Raw genomic sequence first — 14797 nt, 5'->3', positions numbered from 1 at the left:
TAGTAACCTAGGAAACAAACAACTGGAAACAGCATTTGAACCCAGAGGCTTTGATTCCAAATCTCTTTTAAATGTACTATATGGACTCAGTTGGGACAAGAACCCAGTTTCCTGACTTCTGCACTAATGATCTTTCCAATGTGTTACCATTCTGGGGGGCCACATATAGCTAATGAAAGATTTCTGAAAAATGATGCCTCTTCTATGGGTCCTCAACAGAAATAGAATAATTGATAAATTGGTGACCTGGATACAGTTCACAGGATTATAGGTGTTAGGTTTTAGAGGTCCCCTAGTTCAAGCCCCAATTTTACCAATTAAGAAACTGATGCCCAGAGAGGTCTCATAATTTCCCCAATGTCATAACTGGAATTTGCCCGAGGGTTTTGTGATTCCAAATCAGTTGCTCTTTCTTCCATGTCCCCTGGACAAAATTCAATGATGTTCAGGAGTAATAAAAATATTTTTCAATTCATATTTCAAGGAATAAATTTTTTGTCTAACTTGGAGGGACAAGAAAACCAGGAAGATTCTCTAATGGTTGTTGGAGATAATTCCCTTCCTATTGCAAACTATTCTACCCAGACATGGAGAACTGAAAGTTCCCAAAGAGTCAATGATTTATTCAGCCAAAAATAGTTGCAAAATTTAAACAGACTTTTATACTAGGCCTATTTAAGGACTCTCCTTTTGTCTGATACCATCACAGTCACTACCATAGACAAGGAGAAAAACAACAGGTCAGAGTTTACCAGCAGAATCTTCCAGTAGTAGCAGTAGGTATATAAGACTTTTCAGAGTAACCATGAGGTAGAAAACAGCATAGAGTGAATGTGGTACAATAGAAAACATGCTGGATTTAAAACATGAGGATGATCTGGGTTCAGAATTTATCCCTGTCACTGACTAACTCCCTGTGTGAACTTGAACAAGGCATTAACCTAACTATCTTCTCAAGTGTAAAACAGGGAGGTGGAACCATTTGAGACTCTTCCCAACTCTAAATTTCCCAATTCTCGTGATCCTATGTTTTGCTCTCATATTCAAATCAATATATATATTTACTATCTATGCACTGTTTCTAATATTAGAGACTGAGGAAAAACGAAATCTAGGTAAGACATAGTCCCTCCCATTGTGAAACTCGGTCTAGTAGAGGAATATGGGACAAACAGGAATAAACTTAATGCCAAACAATTCACAATAAGTGTGTTACAAGGTTATATAATAAAATATTATTTGAGGTCTGAGGAAAAAGGTCATTATTGGTCAGGAAGATCAGAAGAAGCTTCACAGAGGAGGAAGCAAGTGATTTAAGGTTAAAATGACAGAAATAAGTGCAAATTCCCTAAGGAAGGGGAAGTAGAAGACCAGCAGTTATAAATCTGGCTCCTTCACAAATATTTCAAGGTTTTCCTTATACTCAATGCACCTGTTTTTATTTAAAATTAGTCTCCCTTATCTTAGGATTCATTCATTTGGTCAACAAACCTGTATTAATTTCCTACTGATCACAGAACCCTTTGGTAGAGGGGTATACAAAGTTTAAATGAGATACAATCCTTGCCCTAAAGGAGCTTAAAGTCCAGAATAAGAATAAGGAATAACCAGAATACAAAATTCCATGAAAAGTACATTAGAGAGATCTAGAAGGAGGGTGGGGGAGGGGGAATGATGTGGGTTCTACAGGAGAAAGTTGTTAATCAACAAAGAGTTTAGAGAATCTCCCTAGATTAATTCAGTACATGAAATTTCAGAGTTTTAAGTTTATTCATTAGGCAATTGAAGTAATTAAAGAATTCTGAGAAGACTATGACATGACCAATTCTATGAGTAAGAAAAATAATGGTTTAGAGAGGGAAAAAAAGAGTGAACACGTGGAAGAGCTATTAGGATGCTACTGAAATTGTTTAGGCAAGAAATAATGAAGGCCTATACTAAAAGAAGAAGGAATGCATATAATATTTAATGTAAAGGTAAAAATAACTAAACAATAACTGATAGAATAGAGGTGAAAAGGGGGGATTTATCAGCTACAATATCCAGATTGAAAACATGGGAGACCTTCTTATAAAAGACTTTACTAATTAACCCAATTTCCTAATAAATTCTTAGTTAACTAACAAGTATCCCATTACACCTAGAGATGCCAATGGCATCAGAAGGAATTGGTTTGGGGTTGTATAATTCGAATCTGCTCCCCAGGATTCTAAATCCCAGTTTCCCATGTTCATCCATACATTACATCCATTTTGGAGATAAAGTCTGTGTGTAGCCCCGCCCCTCTCTCTCTTTTCCTGTGAAAGTGACTGGGAAAACTTTTCTTTACTCAGGCTTTTACTTTTGTCCTTTTATTTCTTCTACTTCAAGTGATTATTGATATATCTTATAAAATATAATACTTGGAATTATTGGATATTAATTTAAATCTTAAAGAGCTTAGGCTAGAGTAATAGTAATATGACTGAAAACATCCTATTTTGGCTTTAGGCAGGGGTTCCCCTACTATTTTTAGTATGTGTTGTATTCCCTCTTTCACTCTGGTGAAGTCTCTTTCTCAGTATAGTTTTAAACACACAAAATAAAATGCTTGAGATTACAAAGGAAACCAATAACATTAAAATATGGCTATCAAAACTTTTTTTTTAAGTTCCCAGATCTCCAGTTAATAGCTCTTGCTCTTTCCCTACTTCTCTGTCAATTCATAGTCTAAATATTTCTCTTAAGATTCAGGTGACTAAGGTTGCCTAATCAAGAAGCCTATCCTAATACCATTCCATTGTTTATCATTCCTTTTTTTCAATATCTCCTCTTGAGTAGAAGATATACCTTATTTTACAGAAATATCACACTTGTTACCCCTGGGGCTACTTCAGTTTTCTTTGATTATTTAATGGAGTTTCCATTAAAGTCTTCCTTCAATGCCTTCATCATGGTGAGAATTGTACTGGATTTTCTTGGGTTCTGCTATCACAACTCATACTTTAGGGGGTCTGCTTAAGCTTGTGAAGTTTTGAATATGGGCTGTGTGTCCAAATACCAGTCTAGCAACATTCGGAGAAACTCACCAGGTTGGCTATCAGGTGATACATTTTTTTAAATCAGCCATGGAACTCACAGTCCTGTCTTCCTCTGCAGCATCTCTCTTCCTCTAATTGTAGAATAAAGAATGAAGAGCAGAGTTCTTCCCAGAACCTCCATTTAAGAAGAGTAACCAGGTCAGCTCTCTATGCCTTTCCCATATGACATACTCCTCATCTCTTTCTGTTTCCTTTTATATTCTGCCTTCCCAAATTAGATTGTAAGCTCCTTGAAGGCAGGAACTGTCTTTTGTCTTTCCCTTTTTCTTCAGCATTTAGCAAAGTGCCTGGTATATAGTTGATAATTAATAAATATTTATTGACTAACTGACCAAAGAAACTCATGAAGAGCACTATGAAATTATACCAACATTGTCATCTGCCTCAATAGGGGTATCCATACTGTCCAAAGCATGAATCCTTAAAATATTAAAATAATAACAGTTCACGTTTCATATAGGGTGTCTCTAAAATCTGAGCACAATTTGAAGCTTTGGTAGCTAAGGTTTGGGGGATGCCCTCCCTACATGCCATTTTACAGTTTAGACTCCACTTTCCTCACAAGTCCAAAAGGTTGTGCAAGTACAATTATCCAAGTTTTTCAGAAGAGGAAACTGCTACTAAAAGAGATAAAGTGAGCTGTCCATTACCATAAAACTAGTAAGCAAGAGAGGCAAGGCCCCAGCTTGTCTCCTCTCTCCAAGTTCAGTCTTCTGAACCAAGCTTCTTCATCTGAGTCACTTTAAAAGAGCTTAGGGTCTGACCACCTATCAGCACCTATCAGGAAAGCTACAAATGAGACATCTGTTCTTGGGAAACAGGCTAGAAATAACTGGAACTAGCCAGCAAATGTTTGTTTGTTTGTTTGTTTGTTTGTTTTGAATAGGCTAAAAGCAGAAGCTTTGGAAATTTGAGGCAGTATGGTGTGGAAAGAGCTTTGAATTTGAAGTGGGAGGACCTTGGGTCAAATTCCTGTGCTGTCTTTCCTCTTACCTCTGTGACCTCTTGGCCTCTTGGGGCCTAAGCTACCTTGGCCCCCAAATTATGGCATCTGTCAAGATAAGCTTGAAACACCCTTCTAGATCTACAACTAACAATCCCATAAAAAAAGTGTCCACTGGAAGGTTATGCTGACTCCCAAGAGCTCACCTCCCTTAAATAAAAAGATGGTTAAGTACATTCCAAAAGGTAACAGAAAAAAGGTTATTTTCTCACCTGATGTGGGAAATGGCCACACATACAGAATACTAATTAATCTGTCTGCTCAAAATAAAAAAAAAACCTGAAAGTCCTCAGATTGGTTATATTTTATGCCTTCTTTTTGAAGACTTGGCCATCTCCAAAGAGCCCCATCCCTGTCTTCATTTCTCACTGAATAAATGTCAGCCCCAGTTCTAGATGTTACCCCTTTAGGTCAATGGGTAATAGTTACAAATGAGTTTGACTAACAGCACCAAAGGTTGTCTAGCTCTAACTTTCCTTCTAATTCCCAAATAGAAAACTTCATTCAAAAAAAAAAAGGAAACAACCCTACAGGAGATTCCAGATATGCAATTCTTCACTGAATCATTTTCCTGACGCTGGTACAAGCTTTGGGGGAGGGGAACAGAATGTGAGGGGGGATTTCCTTCTTTAGCCATAAATTGTTTGCAAATAGGGTTTCGTTTCTGGCAGCCTGCATGGGAGTGAGTGTGTCTTCCATGAGCTAACCGTACTCGCTACTCCTCTGGGAGGCTGCTCCTTTAATTCACCAACTGAAAAGTGGAAAAGGCTGCCTGAAGGCATCCCATTACAGGGGAATGAGCCAAGGATCAGGACTGCTATATAAACCCTGCAAAAGCTGGCTGCATTGGCCGCAGCCTCCCCTGCTGTCAAACCTCTCTTGCACACACACACACGCGCTCACTCACACTCATACACACACGGATCTCAGAGTATAAAGAAAACTTTACTCAGTTTTGACAAGAGGAGAGCAAGAAAGTGGGAGACCCCTTGCTAACTTTATTTATTTAATGAGGCTGTTCACTGTAGGATCTAACTTATATTCAAGACTAGAAGGTAAGCACATTCCATTATTATTACCAAAAAATCACGTGTGTATATAAATGTGTGTTTGTGTGTGTGCATTTCGTTCAATGAGTTTAAATGTGTCTTTAAGGGAACTTTTTTTTGAAGTTTCTATAGAATTATGTCAGCTATAAATTTTTTCTGGGTGCCCTTTTCAGTGGAAATTATGAGAGTGATGTTTGATAGTTTTTTCTTTTTTAATTTCTTTTTTTTTCTCTCGGCGATTTCCCTAATCTCCTCTATAAGGAAAGCATCGTTTCTTTAGCACTTTTCAGAAAGGGAGGAAGGGATGAATGAATAAATGAATGAATGAATGAAATGGAGAGTGGCAGATCTAGGCAATGAATGACTGTTTAAGCCTTGATGGAGCTGGAGACAGAATCAATTCTAAAATACAGTGTGAATAAGTGAGCATAATAGTTCACAGTTCACTGACCCATTAAGTCTTGATTAAATGATGCTACTGTATAGATTTCCAATGAACTTGGTTAATGTATAGTGCCTGAGAGTTAAGGCTTCTATTGCTCCTATATTCTTGCTGCTAATCTCTTACCTCAAATTTCTTTTCACCTTTTCTTTTCCTTCTATGGGATGCTCACTTCCTTCTGAATTGTGGCCAAGAATCAAAAAGAGATTCTTAAATCTACTTGTGAGCTGCTAACAAGGACTTTTACTTCTCCATTGTTTGTTTCCATTTACTATTAACACAAAAGTCAAAGGAGTTATTTTGCATATTCACGGGTATTTCTTATGCTCTGTCCTCTATCCCTACCCCATCTCCATGTCTTTTCTTTTACCTTCTCTGTTTTTTGAAGGTTTCCAGCTCTCTAGGCTAGACTTAAGTGGATCTGTGTGTGTGTGTGTGTGTGTGTGTGTGTGTGTGTGTGTGTGTGTGTGTGTGTGCATGCTGTACATGAGTGATAGCAGGCTTGGAAAAGGTAGTAGTGGCACAAGGCTTTGTTTAAACAGCTGACTTCAACTTCAAGACTTTCCTGCCTTAACAGCATTTTTTTTTTGAGCTACCACTTTGTGGGCTCTGATGCTGCTCCTGCTTCTGGGAACACTCTGGCTTGTTTTCTTTGCTTGTAAAGACATTCAATCCAGAAGGACATTTACTAAATGGGATAGTCCTTGGTAGTTCACTGGGAAAGCATTATATTGTATGTGAGACCCAGGCAGAGAGCCCTGAGGTAAAATGAATGTCTCTCTGTCTTTTTTTTCTTCTTTTTTTTCTTTTATGGAGTTTCACCATATGTACTGGATGAATAAAAACTGCTTGCAGAAGACAGCTTTCCGCTTATCCAGGCAATTAGTTAGGTCCTGTTTGGAACTCTGTAGTTTGACTGGATAGTCATTTTGGGGGCTTGCCCAGGCTTTGGAAGGCTGAATAAATTAGTGGAAAGTATGTTGGCATCCTTTGCCATCTGGGTCCCTTTGAAAACGATTTTATTGTTGGTGCCCCCCCCCCAGCTTTTGAGAATGGAGTGAAGCTTCTTACATGGTTGCTTTGTGTGTTGAGTTTTCTTGGCTTGGGGGCACACATTAATAGGATACCTAGTGCTTTCCTCAATAGCAAGTTGGGTCAGGATAAAGGGCTGATGAATATATATAATGGTCAACTACAAAGAAAGGCTACTTGGAAAAAAAGGGTGGGGAGAAGTATCCCTTTGCTTTCTGCAGTATCTGAATCCACTGCCTGGTTATTAAAGCCTGGCATTCTACGTGCCCATCGTCTTACTGAAGCTTCATTTGAAATCATCCTTCAGGTTGGCATGAGTCAGAAGGGGTTCAGGGAGACAAGCATATACACTTGGCCCCACATGATTCATTCTTCTCAGTAACTTACTAGTCAGCCATTAGATCATTTCCTCATTAATTTCAACCTTGGGAAATAGATTGTCCAAGACAGGATTCTTCATCCCAGACACAAAATGTTACCTGATAGATGGCAATGTTTTCTGATGCGAGAAAAAGACCCAGACTTTGTATCTGACCAATAAAGTAAAATGGCTGATAACCCTATTTCAGGATGAAGAATGTGATTTGATAGCATGAGGATACACTTTTGCAGCTATCAAGAAAGAGAAAGCTTCCCTTCTCCCTCCTTCTCCACAAAGGAAACCTCACAAATATCCACTCAACTCTGTTTGGCATAGTCATATACAGGCCACTTTTTTAGGGTGACGCTCTTAGACAAGCAGTCCAGAGATCTGGCTCCAGATCTGACTTTGTCCTTACATACCCACCTAGACTTCAGCAATTCACTTCATCTATCCAGGCTTCAGTTTCCTGAACTGAAGAATGGTAATAAGGCCATTGATTTCCTACTTAGGATCATAAAATTTATGACTGAAAGAGACCTTAGAAATCATCCAGCAAAACTCCTTAAATTTAAAGATAAGTAAACTGAGGTCTAGAGGCAGGTAAGAGACTTATCCAAGGTCACACATATTAATGTTATCTCACCTTTCTCATAAGTTTGTGAGGAACGTTATGACTATATATGTATGTTGTATGTATTGTGTGTATATATATATACACATATTTATGGCAATATATGTGAAATCTATTATATCGTTACTTTTTCCAAAACCTGGGATTTCATCATCATAGGGGGCTCCTGAAAAGCAACAAGAAACTTTTCCCAGCAGGAATAACATGTTAATATTACCACTTGACAGATGAGGAAACTGAGGTTCAATAAGATTAAGTGTCTTGACCAGGGTCACAGGTTATTAAAGAATGAAAATTGGGAGTTTCCTTTTAGCCATTCTGATCTCTTCTAGAATTGCAAACAGTGGTATCTGGTGTTCCAGAGGCTATTCAGTGGGATTGGCTCAGGGACAGAAGGCTACTGGACAGGGATTGGATGCTTGTACTTTCGCAGAATGCCCCTGCTGCTATCACCTTACACTGGTGTTTGTGGAAGGTCGGGTCAAGTTGGTCCAACTCAGTCTGGAGATGGGGAAAGTTCAAATTTCAAGTCGGAGACCTGAGGATGAAATTGGCTGGGACAGTCAGGTCAGTGACGAGTTTCAATCCTGAAAAGCAAGTACTAGGATTCTAAAGATTTCTCACTCACAGAGGGCCAAAAATGGGATGGGGGAAAAAAAAAGCAAATACTCTCTGCCTTCCCTGAAACTACCAAGGAATTACTTTGACAAAAAAAATGTGTTTGTTTGTTGGAAAAAAAAAGGTATTTAATGGATTCTTCAGACTGAGGAAAGAGAGAAGCCAGGACGAAAAGGAAAGGACTTCATTTAAGAAACAAACCTTTAAAGATAGCTGCAGCTGAATTGTTCAGGTTCTAATAGAATCTCTGGCCACCTACTTATCTATCTACCTACTCCCAGCCCACTCCCTTTCAAACAACCTACCAGCCATTCCAGGGAATCCCCTCCAATACAATCCCCTGCCAACTTAAACACCCTCCACATGTGGGAAAAGTTAGGCTTGGGCTGCCTTCCAGAAAGTGAAATCCCCCAAAGAGTGAAGGAGCTCACCTCTGCATGAGAGCTGGAGGGAATGAGGGATTAGGCTACAAGGAGCAGTAATCACATTGTTCAGGATGTAAGGAGCCTTCCTGGAGAAAGGGAACATTAGGAAAGCAATTTCTCCTTTTAATCAGAAGAAGGGGAAAGTGTGTTTATCTACTTGGATGTTTCTAGTACTAGTTAGTAGGAATGAGGAGAGGATTGAGGGACCGGCAGGAATCTTCTCTATGACTCAATTCCTCCTCTATAAAATAAATAATCTTTAACAACCCTAGATCCTATAAAACTACATATGAGATCATCTAATTTAACCAATTAATTTTATGAAGAAAGATATTGAAGTCCACAGAGGTAAAATGATTCTGTGAGGTCACTTAGCTAACAAAGTAGAGAAGAATAATGCAGATAAATATTAAGGGTGTGAAGAGTTTAAGAATTTTATGAAGAGGAAAAAGATGGCCTTGACTATGTGATAGAAAAGTAAATGCACATAAAATTGCAAATAATTTTAGTTAGCAACCCTGAATTTTTAGCTTTACCATTTGATGCGATTGTTGATTAATTTTTCATTTGTAGATGCTCATTTTAAAATGTGTTTTACTTGTTATGTAGGGGCAGATCATTTCATGAGCAGGAATATTTCTAGTTCAAAGGAATAGCTGAAAATACCAGCCACTTAAGGAAAATTGCCTCTGTGTTTAAGTCTCCCATTGCATTTGATAATAAATGCATGTGCTTTACATCAAAGCTGCTCTACAATTGTGGAGTTGGTAGAGGTCAGACATTTCTTTTTATTTCAAGATCATTGCCTAGTCTATCCTCTAACCCCACCCCAGGGAAAAAAAGAAAGAAAGAAAGAAAGAAAGAAAGAAAGAAAGAAAGAAAGAAAGAAAGAAAGAAAGAAAGAAAGAAAGAAAGAAAGAAAGAAAGAAAGAAAGAAAGAAAGAAAGAAAGAAAGAAAGAAAGAAAGAAAGAAAGAAAGAAAGAAAGAAAGAAAGAAAGAAAGAAAGAAAGAAAGAAAGAAAGAAAGAAAGAAAGAAGAAAGAAAGAAAGAAAGGAAGAAAGAAAGGAAGAAAGAAAGGAAGAAAGGAAGGAAGGAAGGAAGGAAGGAAGGAAGGAAGGAAGGAAGGAAGGAAGGAAGGAAGGAAGGAAGGAAGGAAGGAAGGAAGGAAGGAAGGAAGGAAGGAAGGAAGGAAGGAAGAAAGAAAGGAAGGAAGAAAGGAAGAAAGAGAGAGAGAGAAAGAAAGAGAGAGAGAGAGAGAGAGAGAGAGAGACAGAGAGAGAGAGAGAGACAGAGAGAGAGAGAGAGAGAGAGAGAGAGAGATTTTCCAGCCAGCATAAGTGATTTTTTTTTTTCAGGGAAAAAGTTTTTGGTCTGAGGAATCTACTAACAGCATTTTCCAGCTCTCCTCCTCTTACTGTAGTGTTTGTGCATAAAACTGAGTGGCAAAGGGCAGGTTCCTGCTTTACCCTCTTGGTGCTCACAAGTAATGTGGGGTGATGTCATAGCAACCCCCAGGAAGCCAAGGCAGGCAGTAGGATAGGCAAGTATCTCAGGAGAATGACTTCAAGGAACAGTCCTTGTTCTCCATGGTGTTAGTGGAGGCAAGCAAAGCAGGCCCTCCTGGTGATTTTTGGAAAGCCAGTACCAAGGACAGAGGATGTCTGGCCAGGGATTTGATGGCTGTCTGAATAACCACAAGCTGCTGAGAAGCTGGCACAGGTAGACCAGGCAGGAAGTCATCACCTAGTGAGAAACAGCAAAAGCTTCCAGGGAGGATTGAAAATAAGAACCATTCATTCATTCATTCATTCATTCCCCAGGGAAGCATAAAGCTCCCATTCCTGATAGGACTTTCTGGAAAACAGGAAATGGCAACAACAGGGCTCCCACTGTGGGGTTTGGAGGCCAGAGAAAATTATATCTTCCCCTCCTCAATATTTGTATTCAACTGTAATCAAGATCCAAGGAACAAGAGTTATGTGGTGGGGAAGGTACAGAATCTGAAGTGAATAAATCTAGGTTCCAAACCCTGCTCCAATAATGAAGGTGACACATCTCAATTTCCTCATTTGTAAAATAGGAAGATAATACTTGTGCTGCCTTCTTCATGGCTCGCTGTTAGAAAAGCACTTTATAAACCATAAAGTCCTATAGAAATAACATTTCTCAATAATAGACATCAAGACAGAGAGTAGCTTTGAATGTGAGCATGTACCCCAGAGGTGGAGACCTACATGACTAGGTGGGAAGGCTTAGTATAACCTCCTCATTTTAGAGATGGGGAACATTGGTCCACAGAGATGAAGTGACTTCCTCAAGTACACATAGATAATTAGTGACATGATGTAATGAAAACAGCATTGGACAGAGATTTGGGAGGCCTGGGTTCTAGATCTGTTACTAATCCATTATATGGAAGAGTGGAGTGAAGAGAATAAGCATTAACTCAACACCTGCTATTATTACTCCCATTTTACAGATGCATAAACTAAAGCAAAAAGAAGTTAAATGACTCAACCAGAGTCTCAGCTAGCAGGTGTCTGAGGTCAAACTTGAACTCGGGTCTTTCTTACACCAGGTCCAGAGATTTATTCTCTTTCACACCTAATTGCCCATGGGAATTTGAACAAGATAATTTATATCTGGAAAATTCAATTTATCCTTGAAAAGAGAGCTTCCTTCTAGAAGATCTCTAGCTATTCTTCCAACTCTGACATTTCATGGTCCTACGATTATATGCTCTCTATGTTCAATCTTCTGGTTAATAATTCTTTTACCTCATTATATCATGAAAGGGACTGAATTCTCCAGATCCTTGGCAACAGATCACAAGCTTTGATAGATTCTATTAAGCTAAAAATTATAACTCATGATAGCATATTCCTTTAACATCTTCAAAGCACTTTCCTCACAAACACCCTTTGAGGTGAGTAATTCAAGTATTATTATCATTTTATAGATAATAAAACAGAATCTCAGAGAATCCATATTATTTGTCCATAGTCTGTCTTTCTTTTTCTCTCATTTACTTTCTTTCTCTCTTTCTTCCTCTCTCTCTTTCTTTCTTTCTTTCCCTTACCTTTTAACTTAGAATTATTACTGTGTTTAAGAGTGGTAACAGCTAGGAAATAGAGATTAAGTAACTTGCTCAGGGTCACACAGTGTCTGGAGCTAGATTTGAACCTAGGACTTCCTATCTCTAGACTTGGCTCTTAATCTATTGAGCCACCCAGCTGCCCCCACCTATCCCATTGTCTTTCAGTAGTCTGGATTAACTGATGTTTTTTTTTTCTATTCCTCATTCATGTCACTCCATTTCCCCTCCCTGTGTCTTACATGACTGTCCCATTTACCCAGAACACACTCTCTCTTTGCCTCAACCTCTTGCCAAATCTAATTTCCCTCAAAATCTAGTTCAAGAGCTAGAGTAGCTTCCACATGGAACTCTTTCTCATCCCATCAGCCATTTGTGTCTTACCCCCTAAAATCACTCTCACCACCCAATTTATCATCTCCCAATACTGTTCATATTTTGTGTAACTGGCTGCTGTCCATGTCTCCCCCCTTTCCCTGACATGTAAGCTCCAGGAGGACAGGAACTATTTCAGCCTTGTCTTTGTAACCTCAGCACTTAGCTCAAGTGTCTAGCACACAACATAGCAAGCACTTCATAAGTGCTTTTTCTGTGATTTGATTGATTGACAGAAGTGTCTCCATTGGGCTTCAAATCCAATCTCATCACTCCAAGTCTACCCATATTTCTACTAACCTATTCTTCAAATATAGGCCTTGTAACAGAATGTGTATCTGTTGTCCAAGGAAAAGCCTAGCTTAATTATGGAAAGGCTGATCACTAGGTTGGCTGCAGGCTGATAAATATTTCAGACCCAACCCCTCTTCAAGACCACATGCAAAGGCTTGGGTTCTGTGGCAATGGAAGGAACAGTCACACCAATGAAATCAGGGATTCTTGATGTATTGGTGTATAAAAATAACCTTTGGGTAAATTAATTACAGGGCTCTTTTGTCCCTCCTTCATTTAGCACTAGGTGTATTTATTTTTACATACTCTGTCTATGTACAAAATATTTACAAACAATTACAACTTCTATCTATGCCCTGATGTTAATTAAACTGATAACTATAGATTATAGATTCTCTTATTCTATTAGCATAGGTTAGTTATAAAACAAACACAAGCATGAGGTGATGTCCAAGATGGAAGATTCTTAACAACAGGTGGGATAAGGGAAGATTCTCCAGAAGTAGAGAGAGGAGGTGTTTTAGTTGGGCTTGAAAGCATAGAAATTCCACAAAGCAAAGAAGAAAAGGGGTGAATTGCAGTTCGATCAACAAACATTTGTGATGAGCTGACCATGCTCATCACAGCCCTGTCCTCTATGTCTGTGATTCAAGGATGACAAATAGCAATTGCCCTTGCCCTCAGTAGTTTGCAATCTAGGAACAGGGGAGCGAGGAGTCACCCCCTTTTCTGTTACCTCCTTAAGTGTCTTCTGTCTCTTAACTGTCCTCAGTCGCTGCCTATCAGCAACTGTCTCTCCGAAGCACAGGCCTAGGGTGGGATGTTGTATCCAGGAATGCAATTAGATGGCACAGTGGATGAAGTGCCAGGCTCACAATCAGGAGAATCCTCCTGACATCAAATCTGACCTCAGACACTGGTTACGTGGCCCTGGGCAAATCATTTAACCCTATTTGCCTCTGTTTCCTCATCTATACAATGAACTGGAGAAGGAAATGGCAAACTACTTTGGTATCTTTGCCAAGAAAACTCCAAATGGGGCCATAGGGAGTCGGACACAACTGAAATGACCAAATAACGGGAACAATTCAAACTGCTGAGATCAATAAGTAGCATAGAAGGTTGGGGGCTTGAATTGGACAATGCAGAGACACATAGGCAATGTAAAAAATAGTAAGCAACCCATGAAACTTAATTCCTATAGTTGAGGTCGGGGAGGGAACCGATTTATGATTTCATTGATATCAAGAAGGTGAGGACTCACACTACCAATATCAATTATCACCTCAAAATCTGCACTTTATCATTTTAGATAGCTACCTGAAAATTTTTCCTGTTTAGGGATGGGTAAACTGAGGCTTAAGGGAGTAAAATGACTCATTCTTGGTCATCCCCCTAATAAGTATCAGAGGGAGGATTTGAATGTAGGTCCCTCTTGCCTCCATCCTTCACTAATTTCATTACAGAACACTGCCACCAGGTTGGGAGGGTCCACACCTAAAAAGCCAAGGACAATTTGCCTTAGAAGTATAGAGCTCAAGGCTGGCAACGCACATTTTATTGCCTCCATTAGCTCCTATTCACAGTGGAGATCATTAAAAGACCTGCTGGCCCAACTGTGCCTGGGCCTCTATTGGAAGCTCATCAGAGGCCAAGTTGAAATCATTGACATCTGCCCAGGAGCTAACCAGCTTTACACACAGAAAAGCCTGGCACAAGCCTTTTCCTGAGGGGAAGTTTACAAAAGGGAAGGCCCAGTGGATGCCTTTGGGAAGTGCAGAGGGGTCAGGCATTTTACCATTCCAAACTCTCCCAGGGTCTAAGGCATGATGGGTGATTTTCCAGCATGATTTGGCATAAAAGCCCCTTTAGTTTAGTGCTTGACTCTTTATGGGAACTGCACTAATTGAAGAATTCACCTTATAAAGACTGACATGCATTCTACATTCCCAGAGAAGGGGAAACATAAACTATGAATGTAGACCAAACCAGGCGACCTAAATTTTACAAGAAAAAGACCAAGAGCAATGGTAATCTGGAATGCCAAAAGTTTTACACAAAATCCCTATCTTTTTTCTCTTTTTTTTTTTATCATGGAGATGATCTATTTACTAGCTCAGTTTCTGCCATCCCCACTTCTGACTTGGGGACAAGGGGGATTCCTTCAAGCGATTCCCTTTTCCTTATTCAATAGGAGAGCTGCTTTCTTTGCTGACATAGTCTTCTATTTCTGATCAGCTTTCTTACTCAAATGATTCCAAACAAATATTTGAATAGTACTTTGTAGTGACATAAAAATGCCGAGTACAAAATAATATCTCAGAAGTGACAGGATAGAAGAAAGAAACCTAGCCTGGGAGTCAGGAGACGGAGGTTCTGTTCCCAATTC

At 39.2% G+C, this 14797-nt stretch overlaps 1 protein-coding gene across 4 annotated transcripts in view; it reads left to right on the top strand.

Moving 5' to 3' along the window:
• The first annotated feature begins 4821 nt into the window (after window positions 1-4821).
• Window positions 4822-14797, top strand: part of TNC (tenascin C) — a 110076-nt gene continuing 100100 nt past the window's right edge. For all 4 annotated transcript variants that reach the window (XM_007474533.3, XM_007474532.3, XM_056812025.1 and 1 more), the window contains exon 1: window positions 4822-5138. The gene's annotated coding sequence lies outside the window, so the exon portion shown is untranslated. The remainder of the gene's footprint in view (window positions 5139-14797) is intronic.

The sequence above is a fragment of the Monodelphis domestica genome, chromosome 1 (assembly GCF_027887165.1).
Source record: "Monodelphis domestica isolate mMonDom1 chromosome 1, mMonDom1.pri, whole genome shotgun sequence".
NCBI lineage: Eukaryota > Metazoa > Chordata > Mammalia > Didelphimorphia > Didelphidae > Monodelphis > Monodelphis domestica.
The sequence above is the reverse complement of the archived record's forward strand: the minus strand, read 5'-3'. Positions and strand labels throughout refer to the sequence as shown.